This window comes from Carcharodon carcharias, chromosome 17 (assembly GCF_017639515.1).
Source record: "Carcharodon carcharias isolate sCarCar2 chromosome 17, sCarCar2.pri, whole genome shotgun sequence".
Taxonomy (NCBI): domain Eukaryota; kingdom Metazoa; phylum Chordata; class Chondrichthyes; order Lamniformes; family Lamnidae; genus Carcharodon; species Carcharodon carcharias.
This window is the reverse complement of record NC_054483.1, coordinates 86,463,524-86,485,771: the sequence shown is the minus strand read 5'-3', so window position 1 is coordinate 86,485,771 and position 22,248 is coordinate 86,463,524. Positions and strand designations below refer to the sequence as shown.

At 42.1% G+C, this 22,248-nt stretch overlaps 1 protein-coding gene and 1 pseudogene across 2 annotated transcripts in view; both read right to left on the bottom strand.

Annotated features, from left to right (window-relative positions):
- mgmt (O-6-methylguanine-DNA methyltransferase) overlaps positions 1-22,248 on the bottom strand; it is a 476,635-nt gene that overhangs the window by 121,074 nt on the left and 333,313 nt on the right. The window lies entirely within an intron of this gene.
- On the bottom strand, positions 3,318-3,445 carry LOC121290268 (annotated as a pseudogene).

Here is a 22,248-nt window from a genome sequence, read left to right as displayed (position 1 = left end):
TCAGAGGCTCGTCATCTGACTCAGACTCAGCAACGTTCCGGCCTCCAGTAATCCTCCGAGTGCCGAGTGCTGTGGAGTCCCTGCCTTCACCTTCTGTGGATCAGAAAGTGTGATGTGCTCATCAAATTGGGATCCCAAGGCTATCCTAAAGCTAGATCCCACCAAGGTATGTATCTCTGTGCTGGTGCAGGGTGTGGGTAAATGCTGTGATGGGACTTCAGGGAGGGTGCCTTCAGATTCCTCTTCAGAGGTTTCTTTGGATCTTGATTGGAGGCCCTGGGTCATGGACTCTGTCGGATGTTTGGCAGATGTGCCTGTGAAAACAAGGGGAGATAATTAGCGCATGGCAGTGGCCTGTGAAAGAGGACACATCACGCATGGCATGCTGTTTGACGGACGTTGCACTGCTGGATCCTCACTGGGTAGAGCAATGCTGACCTCACCGTTAGCACAGGACCGGTCCCAGTCATCGGCGGCCAGCTGGATGGCTGTTTTCGAATTCCGTCAGAACTTTGTCATCCTTCCGTCTGTCTGTGACCTTTCCCTCCTGTTGAGAGTCAGTTTGTCCTGCATAGAGAGAGAGGTGGGGAGAATGTATCAGTATGCCTGCCGGGCCAGATGATAAGTACGCCTGGCCTGTGTGGATGGTGAGTGGTGCCATGGATGGGATGAGGATAATGATGGTGTGCGAGAAAGAGTGAATAGTGATGTACCTTGAACTGGCAGTAAGTGAGGGCCCTGTGGGTGTGTGATGGGTTTGTGAGTGTGTGAGTTGGGAGTGATGAAAAGAGTGATTTACCTTGGTGGAACAGAGGAGATCATTCATCCTTTTGCAGCACTGGGTGGCTGTCCTCCTCTGCAGGGTGTTCATGCTGACCACTGCTGCCACTGCCTCCCAAGCCGGGCTGGTGATATTGCTACCCATCCTGCAGCTGGTGCAGGGGTAGAGCACATCCTGTCGGGCCTCCGCGGCATCCAGCAGTCGCTTGAGGGACACCGTCGTTGAAGCGGGGGGCTGCAGTCTTTTTGCCTTTGCTAGCTGTGTCTCCCAGGCAGTGGTGGTGAGCTGATGGCAATGAGCGCTTTTTTGGCGGCTGCCTTTTAAAGATGGCGACCAGCGTGATGCAACAATGGGGTGCTGGCGAGTGGGCAAATGAGAGCCCTGGAAATAGCATGTTTCGCAGGAGAGAATATATAATGGGGCGGGCTCAGGAATATACGGTGTAAAAACCCACCATTTCTATCCGCAGGTAGGACTCTATTATACCCGTCCACTCACGCACTTAGTGCAATTCTGGGAAAATTCCACCCTGTCAGTCAACCAATCTTGTTAAAACTCTGTCTCCCTCTTTTTAAACTTTTTGCTTTTGAAGTTCACGCCTCTGAATATCTTCCAAGCTTCTTGGACTTGGACTGTGAGTGGAATCGTCTGAGATTTGCACTGTGTGGTAGCGGGCAGGAAAAAGGACGTTTTACCCGCCAGCTGCAATGAAGGCTTTTCACGCCATATCGTCCCAAACTCAGCTCATTAATCATGCATTCCTGGGAAACACACCGTTTTGATGGTGGGTGATCTCAGATTTGCCCACCACGCCGTCACCTCACCGCTTCATCATGCCAGGCGCCACAAAGTGCTGGCGCATGCACACCTCAGTGTTTCCAGTCTAGGACTGCTGCAAATAAGGCAAGAAGAGGCAAGGCCAAAAGGCAAGAAGGCCCCAGTTTAGTGACACATCCCTCTAGTGCCTTTTGGACGCTGCGGAGGCCTGTCGTGATGTCCTCTACCCCCGTTCTGACCGCAGCAACATCACCACTCCGGTTTGGTAGGCGGTGCCAGTGCTGATCAGTTCCAATGCCGCAGAGAAGTTGGCCATCCAATGTAGATAGAGGATGAATGATCTCATCTGTGACGTCAGAGTAAAGCAACTATCTTAACACTCTAAACTCACACACTCAAACCCATCACACATTCACTGGTATCTCACTCACTGCCAGCTCAAGGGACATCACCACTCACTCTCTCACACACACACATCTCCATCTGGCCTCATCTCCTCTGGAGACTGCCTCTTCATCCCTCACCGTCTCAAGGCCACTTCCACAGATCAACATGTGCCCTCACACACACCCTGGGAGACTTCTCCCCCTTCTCCCAAGCAAGCCCTAGCCCTGCAGCCATTGAAAAGCCACCCTGCCTGTGAGCCCCCATAAAAATGACGTGGTGCTGCCTGCAAAGCCTGGCACTGATGACTGTGAGTGCTGCCTGAATCGAGGTAAGCAAACAAACTTTGAAGTCCCAAGTGAAGTGCGGCTCGCCAGGTGCATGTTGCTTATGTACAGTTGTGAAACACGTTGACCTGCTTGAATGATCCAGCGTGGGTGAATGGTTCCAGCGAGCTCAGTTTATAATGATAGGCAGATGTATTACAATGAAGTTCCTGATGTCCGATGTTGGGAAACACGGCCCACCACTGACAGGCAGAGCGGACATTGCTAACTGGTTTCACAACGTTGTGAAACTGATTTTTAGCCTTCTTGCCATATTGTTTGCTCATGCTGCAAAACACGCCTAACGCCAGTGGGCACGGAAAATTCCGCCCTGTGTCAACGACTGCACACCTCCCAGGGTTTCGATCTTATCTCCCGGGACTGACCTTCACCTGGATTTCCAAGTCTGTATTCTAGCCTCTACTTACTGGCTCTATTTCAGCTCTTTAATAGCTGGCTGGCTTCAGTGGGCTAGCATTGCCCCTGGATTTCACCAAGCTCCAATCTCCACCAGGCTATAAATGGCTCCCAGGGTTCTTTTGAGCCCTAACCCTTTTCAGCACAAAGCCAGTGACCTTCTGTCACCTTCTCAGCTCCCTGGGTCTGCTCCTGAGCCCTAATTGCATAGAGCTATCAAAAGACTCCTGGGGCGTTTCCTGAGCCCCAACTACACACAGCAAGTGAACAGCAACACCTCTGCTACCTGGAGCCTGATAACAGCAGCCCCTTTTTGGTGTGTGCTTTTTGGTCGATTTCAGAACACTCACTCCCCCAGCAAAAGCACAGATAAATTGTTCTTAAGCTCCACTCATCTCAATGATGACATAGCCTTCCTTTTATGTTAATTGTGGCTCTAACTTCCAAAACAAAACAACTCCCTGGGCTGCATTTCTTTGCAAGCAGTGTAACTCTTTCCACTACAAACACGTTTCCATCTGTTTCAGATGAAGTTACATTGTTTCATAGTTTGCCATTGTGAGATTTGAACTCTTGACCTTGGAGTTACAAACCCAGTACCATAACCACTTGGCTATTTAGGCCAAGCCAAAAGCCTACTGCACCTGGTATTCCCAGGCAGTCTCCCATCCAAGTACTAACCAGGCCTGAGTCTGCTTAGCTTCCGAGATCAGACGAGACCGGGCGTTTTTTTTTTTTTCAGACTAGTATGGCCGTAGGCTTGCAAGCAGTGTAGTCGCCTTGTTTCCAATTCTCCAGCTAAGTAAGCCCACCTGCTGTTTTATGATCTCACCTTTCTAATTATTAACCTCTTAAGTCAACATGGCCTCAAACTTTTACATGTAAGTCTTGAAGCTGCTTTAGTTGCATTTATCCCATTTTCTACAATTAAGCTTAAATCTTACCAGAACTAAAAATTACCTCTAAAATATTACTATGAACCATGAAATAGGTATTTATAACAATACCCTTAATTTTCTATTATCTTTTTTGTGGCTTTCCTATATTCTTTGTTCATCCTGTCCTTCATTGTCTGCAATGTAGGTATTAAAATTTTAAGTAAAAATAAGCATTTATCTAACCTCCCATTTTTCTTAATGCAACCCAGCCTTTGACACACTTGTATTTGTTATTAGTATCTGGGGGAATAATTTAACCACACCAGTTGGCTTGCTTGTCATGTACTCACCAGATTTTACTTTATGTTGACTTCAAAACTCTCCACATTAAACTGCCTATTCCTTTCTTTACTGGTAATGTTAAAAATATCCCTACACTATCTACTCCAAATATCAGTGTCAATATCCACTAGGTAAGACATGCCAGCAGTCATTTAAATGCCTGGTGGAAACAGCAGTACGAAAAGCAAACATAAGTCTAAGTCTGATATTTTAAGGTCCTTTGCAAATGTTCTAACGTAAAATTCATTAAGAAACTGAAATAATGTTGTTAACTCCTTTCTGAAATATTGGACAAGAATTTCATAAGTGGGTTAATGTCCCAGTTAAAATAGCAGGATTTGGAATTTTCTATGGAATGTCAAGCCAGTATCCTCAGAAAATAGCTTCTACATGAATACATTTAATTAATCGGGAACAATGCCAGAGTAATTGGTTACACTTAAAATCACACGAAGATCAATATTTTAGGCTGACAGATGCCAAAACAGCTTTACTGACAATACAGGATAACTGCTCTTATAAGAATGAGATTTACTGGTTAACATTGTTATATACTGATATGATCACAAGGATATTGGCAGCAATGGTCAAAAACGTAAGTGGAAAATGCAACAGATTTGGAACTGACCAGAAGATTTTTTTGCCAGGCCACTACATTTTATGGTCTGATACTAGCCTTAAATATGAAGATCAGATTTCAATAGCCCAAAAGAGACAGCTTTTTCTTGAACAAATATGTAATTGTAAACTTTCAAAAGATAGGGCCAGATTTTCCTGTGGACTTGCTTTGTTGTAGAAATCTTTGCAAAGAGGAAATTATGGTGTAAGTGATACCTTCCATTATGCCACTCAATTTTTTCCTTTGACTTTAGTGCAGCTCCACCGTTATCCTTGTCAAAACCAGTTAGAAGGCAATTATCATAGCTCCGCCCCCAATTAAATAAATGGTGATCACAATTTTGTTATAGTTAGGCCAGTTTTCAGGTCACCGTCACTTAGACTTAAAAATAATGATCAAAATGGCCTGGCACTGGTGTGATTTATTGCTCCATGATCGGGTTTAAAACTCCCAGTTGTTAAAATATATGACTGTTGCAAAGATTAAACAACTAGGATCTTTGAGTATCCACTTCCTGCACTTGGGATTTTCAATTTTAATACTGCCAGGCCATATATCCGGAGCCCATTCAATTTACGGAATTGTTTTTAGAATTTAAACGACAATGCTTTTTCACAGTGTTCAACGGTACTAAAGCCACTAACACAAGCAAAATATATTTTCTAATAACTGTTAATTTATTAGTCACTATTGTTTCAAATAAATAAGAAGAAATTGATTTCGAGCCCATCCACTCAGCAGAAAGTCATCATGTCATTATGCCAATAGTTTGCTTTCCACAAAGGTTTTCAGTATCATTCAAACCTAGAACTTTTCAATGAGTTAAAAATTAATGACTAGCTTCCTTAGCACATTTTCTGCCTTTGTAATCCATGAAAATAAAAGTCAATATTTTTTTATTCCTAAAATATTAATAATTTATCATGCATAACTTGGGATGGCCTGAATTCACAGATCACATACAGCAGTGAAAGTGATAAAAGATTTTGAATGGGCCATGACAGCTTATTATAATAGTAGATTAAAGTTTATTTAAGAAGTGGCACTTGCACTTAATGAAACCCCTCCACGCCTCTGGATGGTGAATATATCATCACATCAACTCTTAAACGAGCACCGAGTGCCTGATTTTCTGCTATACTTGCTGGGGTCTCATCTACTTAGAAAGCTAGCAGAACATACAGCAAATCCTCAATGGTGAGAATCTTACACAGCATGATGAGATTGATGATGAATGCTGCCAATTTCATTATTATGGGAAAATCTGGGCCGTAGGTAGAATATAGTCTTTATTATTTCAATAACATTCAACTTCCACACACTACAGGATGAAACCTTCATGGGTTTTTTTTATGGGAAATGACATGCTTAGTATGTGCATAACTGGCATGGTGATGTTAGAGTTAGATGATGCCTCACATGGTCTACTTCATCTCTCGATGAACTCCCAGATCTCTGGCACTAAGTAGCTCATTTTGACTGAAGCTAAACTGAAACTAAATAATTTACAATACCCTAAAATGTCCCTGCAATGTCCAAGGGGATTGTTGAGTGGCATTGTGCTGTGTGGAGGATGCAAATTATTCAAATAATGAAGGCTCATGGTCTGTAATCTATCTTCCTTCTTCATTTAAGTATTCTCCAACAGGGTGATGGGATTCTGATGCTGGGAAAGAAACGAGAGAATAACTGACAAAATTCGCAAATAAGAGGTTACACAAGTTCTCTATCAACTTCTTACACAGAACTATATAGTATTACAAAGTTTTTACAGCAAAGGAACAGGTGCAATAGGTATACCTGTTTATCCTCTTCATCAGCCTCCACCAATCTTAATTTGTCTCACTCCATCAATATATCCTTACATTCCTTTCTTGCTCATGCACTTAAATGCATCTATGCTATGTCTTTTAACTACTTGATGTTGTAGCAGGTTCCACATCCTAAGCATTACCTGAGTAAAGAAACTTCTCTAACCTGGAAACATTTTCTCTACATCGACCTGACCAAATGCCTTTGCCAGTTTAAAGACTTCTATTAGGTCTCCTCTCAGCATTCCCTTCATGAGAGAAAAGTGCCCCAACCTGTTCAGTCTTTTCTGTTAGTTATTACTGATCGGTTCTGATATTATCTTTGTAGATCTCTTTTTCACCTTCTATATATTTTCTGTAATATGGAGCCCAGAACTGAACACAGTTGCCGAAGTGTGGTTTAACAAGGTTCTATTCAAGTTTAACATAACTCACCTCCAAGTTACAAGATTGTGGTACAGGCTCATTCCAGGACTTGAGAGAACATCGTTAAGGCTGCTATTACAGTGCCATACATAAAATTGCACTGAAATACCAGAGGTTCTGTCTTTTGGATGGGATATAGTAGCTGCTTAGTAGCTCAGGTACATGTTAAAAATTCTGGAGCACTTTCTGAAGATATTTTCCCTTAATCAGCACCAACAGCATTTCTCAAAAACATTTTTATTAATGCAACTCCTTTGTTTTCTTCTCCCCTCCTCCTCCTTTCCTACAGGTGGCTCCTGTTCTCAAACATTTGCATGCTGGTGGGAATGTTTCCAAGTGAAATTCTGTGGATCTGCTATAAAAATGGAAAGTGCTAGAAAAACTCAGCAGGTCTGGCAGCTTTTGTGGAGAGAGAAATGGGGGGAAGTTCAGGAGTAGGCGCGTCTCCAATCGGTGCCAATTAAGGCTCGCCCATTGTGGTGTCCGCCAGGAAGCACTATGCGCTCCCTATGCGGGCGAGGGGGGGGGGGGGGGGTAATTCTCTAAGCCGAGAGTACGCTCTTTCCTGCATGCACTTGAAAGAGTGTACTCATCTCCCTGAGGCTAAGTGCTGCCTCAGGGAGATCGGCACCAAATTCAAAAATGTGAAATATAGAAAAATAAAATTTCCCTGACATGTCCCCTCATGTGACAGTGTCACATGAGTTGGGATATGTCCATCACTTTTAATTAAACTTTTTAAAAACCATGAAACATCATCTCGCCTGTGGATGAGGTTTCATGCTTTTCATGAAGCCCACCAGGGCTCCCGGACTGCCTGCCCATCTTAAGGCTGGACAGACAGGTCCTTTAAGTACTTCAATTAGTTTTTAACTGACCTCAATTGGTCACTGACAGGTCGGCGGGTGCACAGCTGATTCAGCTGCACCCCTGCCGACCTGAAAATTGAAATGACGCGGGGTGGCATCAGGAGTTCCGCCCAAGCAGGCCCCACACCCCCCCCACTCGCCGAACTCAATAGCCTGCCCCATGTTTCAAATCCAATATGGCTAGTCTTTGGATCTTTTGGCTAAGGAGCTGTACCCAGTTTTAGTGCTGTAATTAATTTGGCCACAGCATTAATAGATTTGGTAGGGTTGCTGAGCCCTTCATGCAAATGGCACTTTGTTATTCGTGAAGAGTCTACACCAGCCACTGGCACAAAGGAGGCCGCCTGTCTCTGGGTTTGCTGAGGAATTGTAGGGAATGAGGCAATGATGGGTGTGGCAAGGTTATGGTGACCAATAGCATATCATCATGAAAAGGATACTAGGTCAGTATAGTCAACTTCAAAACGGTTTTCAAATAATGTGTCCCAGCAACTTCCATCAAATTATTTGATAGCCTACAGTATGCCTTGGGTAATTTATAGTCTACTGCTGAGAACTATTGTTACTGAGCCAATTCATTTGCAAATGCTTTCCTCAGTTGTTTTGGCAGACCCTTCAGTCTCTCTCTTGGACCAATGGCAATGCTTAGCTTTTGAATATCACTGTTGGTCTGTTGTCTGAAAGGTACCTGATGCAACTTTCAGAAGGTCACACAATGTCTATCTTTCTAAAGGGGAAACTCCATTATCCTAAACTAACATTCTTCTCCTTGGAGTAATCGGGTGTATTTTGCCTTTGACATATAAAATACTCAGAACTGTTCTGTCCCAAGAGGGCCTAAGTACTGGCTTACATCAGTGAATTCTCGGCTCAAAAGAGTACTAGATAGAGAAAAATATTTGACATAGAAAATGCTCAGTATGTGACAACGGTGTAGCTTCTCCAGGCCAATGCTGGCATTTCTCAGCCAGCACCAGTGAGCTTTTGGCATCAGCAGAGTGGCTGTTTCCTTGAAACTTGGTAGTATCAGTAACTGTTTCATCATGACTGATTGGGAATGGCTGGAATTTTTTTCCCATTCCTTAATTTGATTCCAAATTCAGATTGGAGAATTGGGCACCTGTAAACTTGGACATAAAATGCACATGTAAATGGGAAAAAATAATCAAGATTGCCTTCAACTGGATCAACTTTTAGCTATGACATGGCATGCCATCTGTTACAATGTCTAATTTAATCCTGTGAAACCTCTGAAGGCTGGTCCCAGTTCAAAGACAAGAGGTGGAAGGCAAGCGGCAGAGGTTACAGCCTTCTTAAGTTGTGAAAAATTATCTGTTACTATGATTTAGATGCTTGGGTTCTACAGAATGCAGGGTTAGGACATGACATACAGCACCACCTATCTAGAATTGATAGCCTTGTGTGCAAAGCACACAGTTATCCAGACACGTTCACTGCTTCGACATATAGAGGATAAGAATGTATTTTCATTATTTTCCTAATTAGCATTCAAAGTATAAATTTTGGAACAGAATAAAAGGTAATTATATTTATCTGAATTATATGTTTATAATTAATGCCTATTGCTCAAATCCCTCCTATTTCCTCAGCTTTTAGGACATAGGAAGTTATCATAAAGAAGTAATTTTAAGATAACCTGGAAACAGAAATGGACAGAATTTCCTAAAGTGTGACATTTTATTGTGTGGCTTTTTAAATGAAACATTGAATTATAGATAGTAGTTTAAAGGATAAAACAAGTGCAACAGATATGCCAGTAAGAGCATAGTTCTCTCTAGTACAGATAGGTTGATGCAGCAATTTAGAGGAATAATATTTTATTGGATACATGTGTCATTCACAGACCAAAACCACGCAATGTTGCAATGTAACACATGATCAAGGCTCCCTGGTGCATGCAAGAATTCATAAAAGCTACTCTCATAAGCATTATTTAAATGGTGTTTTAAGTAACCAAAGATGAGGTTCAGAGACATCTAGTGCTCTCACTCAAATTGACTCTCAATATGTCCTACTATTGCAGAGGAGCCAACCATAAAGCAAACAGAACGTTAAACATTATAGCCAAAACTTTATAGCTGCAATACCAGATGTTGACCTAAGGTATGGTTAAATCAAATTTGATGATTTTAAAACAATTATAGGCTCCAGAATTTGCCATATATAGCTAGAGTACACCTACATCGCAATTGCATCTTCAATATACGATGTGATCAATAAATGTTGCAGCACATAGAAAAAATGTTTATTGTTCAATTTAACATTAATGGGCACTAATCTACGTTATCATGTCAAACTGAAAATAGCCAAGCCAACAAAAGAGGAGACTAATGCTTTAGTTTAGTAATTATCAATCATAGTTTCAGTTCTCCAACTTAATACAAGTACGTAGTTATTAGTGCAATACAACATTTCTGGCATTGCAGATATGTGAATGATCCTTGCACCCAAAGGATTTGGCTCATCATTTAAAGTGGACTAGGTATTCAATTATAGTTAACTTCCATTTTCTAAACTAAATATTAGCTTACAGATTTAATCTGACGTTTAATCCAAGACATCACATCACCACTGTGACATTTTTTCAAACTATCCTTAAACAAATTCAAGTGTCCTCATTTAAGCACAGCTTTCAACCTTTTAGTAATGGCATGCTTAATGTTGCAATGTCTAACAACTGTCAAATTTAATAACCTCCTAAGTGCAAATAAACTCCAGAGTAAGAATACTTTTTCCTTATAAAAGTAACAAAACAGTCTTGTATCTGATTTTTTTGCTGGGGAAGGCTTACATCAGAACCTATTGCAGATGTAGGTGTACTGGAGCCATATGCAGCAAACTGAGGATCGTATGATGAATTATTTTTATTTAAATCAAGCTTTGTTTGCTACATGACTTAAACATAGCTTGGGGCAACATCTGGTAGGCTAGTCTTATTGACAAGAAGGTTATTCTTCAACTTGTGCCCGAAAATATATCTGAGGTGCAATTTAAATACCTGTGTTACTGCCCCAGTGCTTTGAGCATCTCCAAAATAATTAGTTTTAAGCTGGAGAGCAATAATCACTTGGGCTTCTAGGAGTGGAAGCTGAGTGAGGAAACATCATAGGAAAAAAATGTAAGTGCTGCAAATCTAAAATAATAGAAAACACAGAAAAGGCTGAAAATATGCAGCAAGTCTGTCAGCACCTTAAAAACGAAATGGCAGGTTAATGTTCCAGGTAGTGTTCTCTCATCAGAAATGGAAAAGACACAAAAGCTCCTTAACAGGAAACATAAAACAGAAAAGGAGGAGACTAAATAACGGCCAAGATAAGCTAAATCTGTTGCAAAGGAGCAGCTTTGCAAACAAGTGTTTTAAAAGATGGAAAGAGATTCTAAGCGCATGACGGCATGTAAAGGACTAAAATGAATTTGAAAGACAAAAAGGTGGATTAAAAAGGTCGAAAACAGTGGGCAGTCAAATGGACACCTGAAGTTGCTAAAGTCAATGTTCAAACAATGGGGCTGCAAAATACCCAGGTGGAAGATGAGATGCTGATTAGTTGAACCAGTGTTAGAAGTCAACCATGGAATGATTGGAATTGGAATAGAAGGGGGGTTGAAGTGGTAACCCACGGGGGTGCTAGAATTATGGTTGAGGACAAATGAAGATGTTTAGCAATGTAGTCATACAATCTGCATTTGCTCTCCCAAAAAAGATGATACCCTTTGCCGCCCTGGACTATGATCACAAGGTAAATATGGATGAGAAAGACTACTTCAACCATCGTAACTCCTGCAGCCAGAGACAGACCATATGAGCATAGCGCCTAATTGTTCCTTGAATAATTCCATAGTCTTCGCCTCCACTTATTTATCCAGAAGATGAATACTTATACTGCTCACTCTTTGTTTAAAAAGCAACTGTTATCCATCCCACTTCTCTTTTGCTAGCTTGCATCTGTGGTCTTGCTATCTTGGCTTATTTTAGAGATAATTTTGTATCTTCCTCTTCCATACCATTTACTTGCTTATATACCCTCACAGAGTTCTCTCTCAGTTGCTGCCTTTCAAGCCTGAAAACCCCAAAAGCTGGATTTTCCCTCTGGAATGGGAAACAGAGGTTGGGACTGTTTCTGGATCCTGAACCCAATCCTTGGGGAAACAGTCAGATACTTGTTATTTTCCCCGGGGCAGCCTATTAATTGCCAGAGGGCAGGTTCGCCACCCAATTAAGAATGGCTGGTGGGCCCCGAAGCTGGTTGGCCAGAGGCCTTCCAGCCTCAAAGGAACAGCAGGTTGTAATGGAAGTGAGAGGCTGCTTCAAAATGGAGGTGTAGTGCGCCTTGCTGGTGGAATTCTGGAATACTCAGGCTGAGTGCAACAATTTTTGAATGAGACTGGAAGATTCAACCTGAGGTGGCAGGGAGAAGTGAGCCTGCTGGAAAGCTGGGAGTAACTTGAGACTTAATCTTTAATACTACGCATCTGGCAGAAGTGTGGCATAAAGTAAAAACATTTCATAAAGTGCATTTCCATTGTGTACTTTTTTCCTTTAGTTTGCTGTATTAGTTGCCTGTTAAGTAATGTTTAGTCTAAGTTGATTTTTTGTTTGCTGTTACAGTAAAAGTTTTAAAACCTGAATCTTGTCCTGTGATTCTTTCCGTTGATTGCTGGGAAATTCATCGTTTTTTTTCAATAAGTGATTGGTCTCTACAGGGATCATCATGGAATAATTATGATTGTAGATTTTATGAATTCTTGCACATACAGGGCACTTTGTAAACTGCGAACGTACACTGCAGAATTGTATGCATCAGGCTTGCAATTTCCCATTGGCCCATAACTTTCGAGCTCTCCAGTTGGATTTGGGAGGTACCCCAAAGGTGCGCTGGGGAATCCCTCTGGGAAGCTCCCAGGTAAAGGTTTGCATGGCAATTGTCCAGAAGTGCACATTTCCTCTGGACAACTGCGCTGTGCTGGGAACCATCCGAAAATGCAGTTAAAATCGCGAACTTTCGATGGTCCCGCTGGATTATACCAATAGTTACTCAGAAAATGTTCGAGAAATTAAATCCTCTTCTAACTTCTGAGTAACCATTGTAAAGACCCAGATTGACCCCATGGGACTCCCGCACATGCCCACGGGACATCCCCCTTCCCCATGGGACATCTCCCCTCCCCGACCTCCAACATCCTCCACCCCACAGACCTCTGACATCCCCCACCCCACCGACATCGCCCCACCATCCTCAATCTCCGACACCCCTCCACCACCCCCAACCGCCGACAACCCCACATTCCCCCCCAACCTCTGACACTCCCCCACACCCGGACCTTGGACAACCCCTGACCTCCGACAACCCCACTCCCTGACCTTCAACACCCCCTCTCTGACCTCTGACACCCCCCATCCTTGACACCCACCACCAACCTGACCTTCGACACCACCCACCCCACCCCCGACCTCTGACAGTCCTCACACCCCAACCTCTGGCCCCCACCCCACCCCCCCCCCCGACCTTGACACTCCAACTCCCCGACCTCCGACCTCCTTCATTGCCGCTGGACATCCAACCTAACCCTCCCCCCACCCTCCCCGCCCCCCCCCCCCCCCCCCCCCCCCCCCCAAGGCCTCCAACCAATTCCCTCCTCAGACCTCCAAATGGCTCCACCGAGACCCCTGATTGATCTCCCCCACCACCACCAGAATCTCTGACCAACACCCCCCACCACCCCGGACCTCCGACCGACTCGCCCACCCCACCAGACCGCTCCCGGACGCCCTGACTCCAAAAATCCTAAGCACTTACCTTAGACACTTTCTCCCTGACCTGTCAATTTGCCTGGCCCTTTAAACTTACCTGCTTTCTGGCAGCAAGTGCTGTAAAAAAATGGGGCATGGACCCCTTGAATTTGCTGGAGCTAGACTCCGCTGGGACCTGCGAGGAGTTTTTCAATCAGGCCCCAAACAGCTCTGGCAAATGGAAGTGGCAAAAATTTTCAAAACCAGGTAATTAGGCATTTATTCCTTCTAATTCCTGCAGGCCAGCACTTTCAGATGCTCTTCAGAGGTTATGGCCCATTGTGTGCTTACAACATCCAAGACATGAAAAGATTCAGCCAATCTACCCATTTTGGGTCCTTATTAGCCAGGTAGCGCATAAAAATGTGCTACATGGGCCAATTTCAAAGCCATAATGCAGAACTTTGTTAAATCATGCAGCAAGAATTAAATGGAAAAGAATTACATTTACTGTGGTTACAAGGAAATACGTCTGGAAAGAGCTGACATTACAGCATGATAGAAGAATGAATGACGAGTAGGAAAGGGAATTAGCACTTTTAGATTAGGGAGAATAGGTCCTTGGTGATGTGTTCCTGTTGTATATGGTGGAATTTAAAGACAATCTGATAATGAAATTCAAGGTGGAAATCAGAAGCAATCTGAAACCAGAGAGGTAGGAGGGAAAAAATTAAGAACAAAAATTGGTGCGGCAAACATTCAAACCCTGTTACTTGAATTGAGAGAAAACCTTAAAAGCAGAAAGAGAGAAAACATTTCAACAGCTGTATTTAGGAATGTGGAGCTCAAGAGATTAGACAGGTTGTGATAGAGATAGAGCTGGAGTGACAACCCAAGTAACTCTGGCAATCTCTGGGTTTGCAAAACATTTCCTTTGCCACCAACAACCTGATGTTTCAACCTCTGAAATGATGGAAAGAGGTTTTCAATTGTTACATTAGTGGTAATCCTTTTAAAATTAATGGGTTACCATCAGTGTTAAGAACATTCAAAATACCTGGAGTAAATCGTGCAGCCCCCTTGAGCCTGCTCCGCCATTCAATACAATCATAACCGATCTTCTGCCTCTACTCAACTTTCACACATGTTCACCATACCCCTTGATATTTAATTTGTTTATATATATTCATGGGAAATGGGCGTGGTTGGGCCAGCATTTATTGCCCATCCCTAATTGCCCTTAAGAAGGTGGTGGGGAGCTGCCTTCTTGAACCACAGTCCATGTGGTGTAGGTACACCCACAGAGCTGTTAGGGAAGGAGTTCCAGGATTTTGACCCAACGACAGTGAAGGAACTGCAATATATTTCCAAGTCAGGATGGTGAGCGGCGTGGAGTAGAACTTCCAGGTGGTGGTGTCCCCATGCATCTGCTGCCCTTGTCCTTCAAAATGATAGTGGTCATGGGTTTGAAGGTGCTGTCTAAGGAGCCTTGGTGAGTTCCTGCAGTGCATCTTGTAGATGGTACACACTGCTGTCACTGTGTGTTGGTGGTGGAGGGAGTGGATGTTTGTGGATAGGGTGCCAATCAAGTGGGCTGCTTTGTCCTTGGTGTCAAACTTCTTGAGTGTTGAGAGAGCTGTATTCATCCAGGCAAATGTGTCTTGCAGATGATGGACAGGCTTTGGGGAGTCAGGAGGTGAGTTACTCACCGCAGGATATCGAGCCTCTGATCTGTTCTTGTAGCCAGAGTATTTACATGGTTAGTCCAGTTCAGTTTCTGGGTAATTGTAACCCTCAGGATGTTGATAGTGTGGGATTCAGTGATGGTAAGTGAACATCAAGGGGCAATGGTTAGATTCTCTCTTGTTGAAGATGGTCATCGCCTGACACTTGTGTGGCATGAATGTTACTTGCCACTTGTCAGCCCAAGCCTGGATATTGTCCAGGTCTTGCTGCATTTGGACTTGGGCTGCTTCAGAGTCTGAGGAGTCGTGAATGGTGCTGAACATTGCGCAATAAGTGAACATCCCCACTTCTGACCTTAAGATGGAAGGAAGGTCATTGATGAAGCAGCTGAAGATGGTTTGGCCTAGGACACTACCCTGAGAATCTCCTGCATTGATGTCCTGGAGCTGAGCTGACTGACCTCCAACAACCACAACCATCGTCTTTTGTGCTAGGTATGACTCTAACTAGTGGAGAGATCCCCCCCCCCCCAAACTCTCATTGACTCCAGTTTTGCTAGGGCTCCTTAATGCCCCTATCGGTCAAATGCAACCTTGATGTCAAGGGCAGTCACTCTCACCTAACCTCGGGTGTTCAGCTGTTTTGTCCATGTTTGAACCAAGGTTATAATGAGGTCATGAGCCAAGTGGCCCTGGCGGAACCTAAACTTGATGACAGTGAGCAGGTTATTGCTAAGCAAGTCCCACATGTTAGCACTGTTGATGATCCCTACCATTACTTTACTGATGATTGAGAATAGACTGATGGGGTGGTAATTGGCATGGTTGGATTTGTCCTTTTTGCGTGCAGAACATAGTTGAGCAATTTTTCACATTAGCCGGGTAGATGCTAGTATTGTAGCTGTACTGGAACAGTTTGGCTAGGGGCGCAGCAAGTTCTGGAGCACAAGTCTTCAATACTATTGCAGGAATATGGTCAGGGCCCATAGCGTTTGCAGTATCCAGTGTCTTCAGTCATTTCTTGATATCACGTGCAGTGAATCAAATTGACTGAAGACTGGCATCTGTGACGCTGGGGACTTCCGGAGGAGGCAGAGATGGATCACCCACTTGGCACTTCTGGCTGAAGATTGTAGCAAATGCTTCAGCCTTATCTTTTGCACTGATGGGCTCCTCCTTCATTGAGGATGTAGATATTTATTCCCTGATTCCCTCCTTAATTCCCTGAGAACTCAAAAATCTGTCTACCTTAGCCTTGAACATACTCAACAATGCAGCATCCATAACCCTCTGGGGTCGACAATTCCAAAGCTTCACAGCTGCTCGAGTGAAGAAATTTTCCTCCTCTCAGCCCAAAATGATCAACATCTTATTTTGAGCCTATACCCTATGTTCTGGATTTCCTGGTCAGAGGAAACACCCAGTCAGTGTCTACCCTGTCAAGCCCCTTCAGAATCTCATACATTTCAATGAGATCACCTCTCATTCTTCTAAACTCAAGGCTATGGGAAGAATTTGCTCAATGACTCATCATAGGACAACTGTTGCATCCCAGAAACCAATCTGTTGGATCTTGGCTTTCCTGCCTCCAATGCAAGAACATTGTTTCTTAGATATGGAGTCCAAAACTGTGCACTGTATTCCAGGTATGGTCTCATTAAAGTTCTATATAATTATAGTAATACTTGCTTATTCTTGTACACCAATCCCCATGCAATAAATGCTGACATGCCATTTGATTTACTAATTGCTTGCTTGCTGTACTTGCATGCTAACTTTGTGCTCCTGTAACGAATGCACCCAAACCTCTCTGAATATCAATATTTATAAGTTTCATGCCTTTTAAAAAATATTCTGTTTTCCTATTCTTACTACCAAAATCAAGAGCCTCATATCCCCTCATTATTCCCCATCTGTCACCTTGTTCTCCACTTACTTAACTCATTTATATCTCTTTGCAGCATCTCTGTGTCCTCCTCACAGCTTACATTCCTAGCTGGCTTTGTATCATCTGCAAAATTGGATACATTGCTCTTGGTCTCTTTGTTTAAGTTACCAATATGGGTTATAAATAGCTGAGGACCTGCCACTGATCCTTTCAGTACTCCACTAGTTATATCCTGCCAACTTGAAAATGTCACATTTATCCCTACTGTCTGCTTCCTTTCCATTAGCCAGTCCTCCATCCATGTTAATGTATTATCCCCCAACTCCATAAGCCCTTATCCTGCCTATTGGTCTTTTGTGCGTCAACTTTTCAAACGCCTTTTGGAAATCCAAGTATACTACATTTACAAAAAATGCTGGAAAAACTCAGCAGACCTGACAGCATCTGGAGAGAAAGGCAGAGTTAATGTTTCGAGTCCGCATGACTCTTCTTCTACTTGAAGCATTAATTCTGTCTTTCTCTCCACAGATGCTGTCAGGCCTGCTGAGCTTTTCCAGCATTTTTTGTTTTTGTTTCAGATTACCAGCATCCGCAGTATTTTGCCTTTATACTAGATCAGCTGCCTTTTGGAAATCGAAGTGTAACATATCTACTGGCTCCCCATTACCCACCCTATTCATTAAATTCTCAAAAGAAAACTCTAATATATTATTCAAACACTACCTTCCTTTTGTAAAACTGTGCTGACTCTGATCATAACAATGCACTTTGGAAAATTGGTAAGAATTCCATAATAATAGATTTCAGCATTTTCCCAACAACTGATGCTGGGCTAAATGGCTTGTAGCTCTCTGTTTTCTCTCTTCCTTTCTTGAATAACGGTGTTACATTTGATAACTTACAATTTCCTAGGATAGATCTAGAATCTGGGAATTTTGGAAAATCATAATTAGTGCATGTACTATCTCAGTAGCTGCCTCTTTTAGAGCCTTTGGATGTAGGCCATCGGGTTTGTTAGCTTTTAGTCTCTTAAGTTTCTCTAATACTTTATCTCTGCTGATATTAATTATTTTAAGTTCCTGACTCTTATTAGCCCCTTAATTACCCTCTATTTCTTCTATTCAATTGTGTCTTCTATTGTGAATACAGCCACAAAATATTTGTTCAACATCTCTGTCTTTTCCTCATGCTCCATGATAATTTCTCATGCCTCTGTCTCTAAGGGACCAATGTTTGCTTTAGTTACTCTCTTCCTTTTATGTACTTATAAAAGTGCTTACTATCTGTTTTTATATTCCCGACTATTTTACACTCAGGTACTACTTTTTCTCTTTTTATCAACTTTTTTGGTCACCTTTCTAAAACTCCCCAAAACCTCTGGCTTACTACTATTCTTTGCAACATTATAAGCCTCTTCTTTTAATCTACTACTATCCTTAACTTCCTTAGTAAGTTAGGGATGGATTTTTCTCTTTGAGTTTTTATTTGTTAATGGAACATATGTTTGTTGAATATTTTGAATTGGTGCTTTACATGTTTACCACTATTTATTTACCGTCATATCTTTTAGTCTATTTACCATTCAACCTCAGCAGCTCTCTTCTTATACCTATGTAACTGATTTTGTTTAAGGTTCTTATTTTGGACATGGATATGTTGCTCTCAAATTCAATTGTACAATGATCATTTTTTCCCCAGAGGATCTATTACCATGAGATTACTGATTATCACTGCCTCATTACACAATACTAGATCTAAAATAGCTTTATCCCTTAGTTGATTCCACAATGTATTGTTCCAGGGAATCTGTCACAAAGGCATTCTACGAAGTCAGCTTCCAGACTAATTTAGTCAATTTGATTTGACCAGTCTATATGAAGATTAAAGTCGTCCACAATTATTACATCACTTTTGTTGCAAGCTCCAATTATTTCTTCCTTAATGCTTTGTCCAGTGGTATAATTACTATTAGGGGGCCTGTGAACTATGTAAATCAGCATTTTTTGACCCTTGTTATCGCTAATTCCATACTAACTGTACTTCCTGATCTTCTGAGCCAGATACATCCTTGCTTTTCTTATGCCATCCTTCACTGTCAGAGCTACTCTTTTTTTCATTCGGTCTGTCTTTTTGAAATGTATACATTGAAATATTTGTTTCCCAACCTTGGTCCCATTGTTACCATGTCTCTGTAATAGTGATCTGATCTAAACCATTTATCCCTATTTGTACCATTAGTTCATCTATCTTATTGTAAATGTTTCATGCATTTGGATAAAGGACCTTTATTTTTAATTTTTACTATACTTTGCATAGACCTTATTTGTTGATGCAATATTACCACTAAACTCTCTGGGCAGAATTTTTCTGTCGGCGAGCTGGGGGCGGGGCCCGCTCGCTGACAGGAAAATGAGACGGGATGATGTTGGGGGGAACTCCTGACATCATCCCGCTCCATTTAAATATTCAGGAATGCGGGCGGATCAGTTGTCTGCCCACTGACCTGTCACTGGCCAATTGATGCCATTGACAGGGTAGTTAAACCAATTAAAGGCCCTGCCCGTCCAACCTTCAGGCTGGCAGGCAGGCCAGGAGCCCCAGCAGGCTACTGAAAAACCACGAAACCTCATCCACTGGCGGGATGAGATTTCATGCCTGTTTCAAAAAAGTTTAATAAAGTTTTTGTGATATTTATTAACATGCCCTATCTCATGTGATATTGTCACATGAGGGGGACATGTTAATAATTTTTTTATATTTCTATATTTAAAGTTTCAAACACTGTCAGTGCTCTCCCTGAGACAGCACTTAGTATCAGGGAGATGTGAGCTCTTTTGTGCGCATGCATGAAACAGCGCACTCTGACAGTTGGGGAATCCCTCCCCCCCACACAGGAAGCGCATAACGCTTCCCATTGGGTGGCCCACCCACTTAAAATGGAGGCAGAGCCTGTTTCGGTGGCGGCGATTGGCTGCCCAACCACTGCCGAGCCGGTGGGGCCCGCCTACCCATCAAGGGCAAAATTCTGTCCTTTCTGTTGCACACTGTTGTCCTTAGCCAAATTGTTACACCAGTATGTTGCCTCAACTTTTTTTTAGATTTCCAAATTTCCTTTTACTTGACCCTTCCCCACACCACTCTTTCAGCCAAGTGTTTAACTATCTAATCTGCTTGACCCTATGCCAATTTGCATATGATCCAGGTAATAATCCAGAGATTACCACCCATTAGGTTCTGCTTATTAATTTAGAACCCAGTTCCTCCAATTCTCTCTGCAGGACCACATTTGTGGTTCTACCTATGTTGCTGTTTCCTACATGGACTACAACAACTGGATATTCACCCTCCCACTCCAAATTCTTCTCCAACCATGGGATGTCGTCCCAAGTCCTGGCACTAGGCAGACAACTAAGCCTTTGGAACTCCTGGCCACAGCTGCAGAGAACAGTATCTATCCCTGGGATAATATTGTCCCCTTTCATTGCCATATTCCTTTTCACTCCCCCTCTTCTTGAATGGGCTCCTACACCGTGTTATTATGGTCAGTTTAATCATCCACCCTGTAGTCATTGTTCTCATCCACACAGGCAGCAAGTGCATTATATCTGTTGGGCAAAGACAAAGTTATGATCACAAAGTCTTAGCTGGTGACGCTAAGTAAGAGGTCAAGGGTCACCTGTGTCTATTTTTAAAATTATACTTTCAAATTACTGAGAGTTCCAAATCTCCATCTGTTTCTCAAAGGAAGTATAAGGGAAAGTAGGCATGGGGGAAATCACCTTAGGCCTTTCTTTTGCAAATCTGAGCAGGTTGTTAGTCAATGCCTCTGGCAGATGCCTGGAAGCAGGTCACCTGTACTCACCCACCTTCCAAAGACTTGCATTTATATGGCACCTATCCCCAGTTCAGGATGTCCCAGCTTTAAGCCATAAATAACCAAATGCTCAACATAGACAAGGACCTAAAGAAGTGAACAGCATCAGTAACTGAAAATGGATATACAAGAAAATATTTAGTTTTAGGTTTAGCTGGCATAATATGTAAGGAAATAAAACCTAGCTCATTAGAGCAGTTAAGGAACTTCCTTCATATTTATAATCATGAATCCAATTTGTGTTGAAAGCCAACACTTAAGCTTGATGTGAATAAGGATTCTCACCACTTCTTAGACACACCGTCAATGGGTGTGCTAACACAAAATGCCAAATGGCGTCTTTACACATGAAAAAATGTACTCATGATTGTCAGCAAACTAATAAAAATAATCAGATAATAAATGGTAGAATTTCATACGTACATTTATGTTAATTAATGTTGAATGCTGTACTGAGACTACTTCTATAAAAAAGTTATACATACAAATAGGTTTGGCTGAAAGCTGCAGCAGAATGTAACTTTCTTAATTGATGATTATTTCGTTAAAAAAGGCATTTGAACAGTCATTCAAAATATATGTCACTAATTCAAATCAACAAAGTTAAACTATAATTTGTTTTACAATGCTATAGTTTTAGTTTTGCTATATATAAAAATGATCATGCTTATTTTACATTACCTTACCTGTACAAGGTTTAGAAATTTTAGATCTTATTGCTTTAGTTGCAATTTTTCTATCCTGATTATCAAACAGATAACACAATTATCTTTTAAACCATTGGCAGATTGTTATTCAATGGAGAAAACTGACCATAATACCTTCATTAATATAACTAAGAACATTGACTGCTAGATTCGAGATGGTAACCTCTTGATATCTTTCATGTTACATGTAGAACATTGTTATGCTATCCCCATCAGGTATGCATGCTAACAGACATGCCTACATTCCCATTGTGTCTATAAGGCAGAACATGGTAAACCCATCTTACATTTAACAGCACATTTACTGGATTGTCTAAACCAAGATATTGTAAGACATTGTAATTACACAACAGATGAAATGACCCTGAGAAGATGTGAAGCTGTGTTAAATCTACAAAAGAAATTACAAGGATGCTGTTAACGTTGTCCCCTTGTTGATCAGTGCCTAATGGACAATTAAGGAGCTTGCAGCAGCCTACTGAAAAATAAAAGCATGCTGAATTAGGTAGCAGCCCGTGTTGTACTGTAGCACTAAAAAGTACATCAAAGGGGTTAAATGGTTTCAATTTTTGCTGCTGCAGGGAACCAAGCTATAAAGACAACCGAAAAAGATAGCTAATGGCTGTGCTTCAACATTAAAACAAAAGCCTAATCCATCCTATAATCAGAGAACAATTTGCAAATCATTAAGAGAAAAGTAAAATTCCATTAAAAT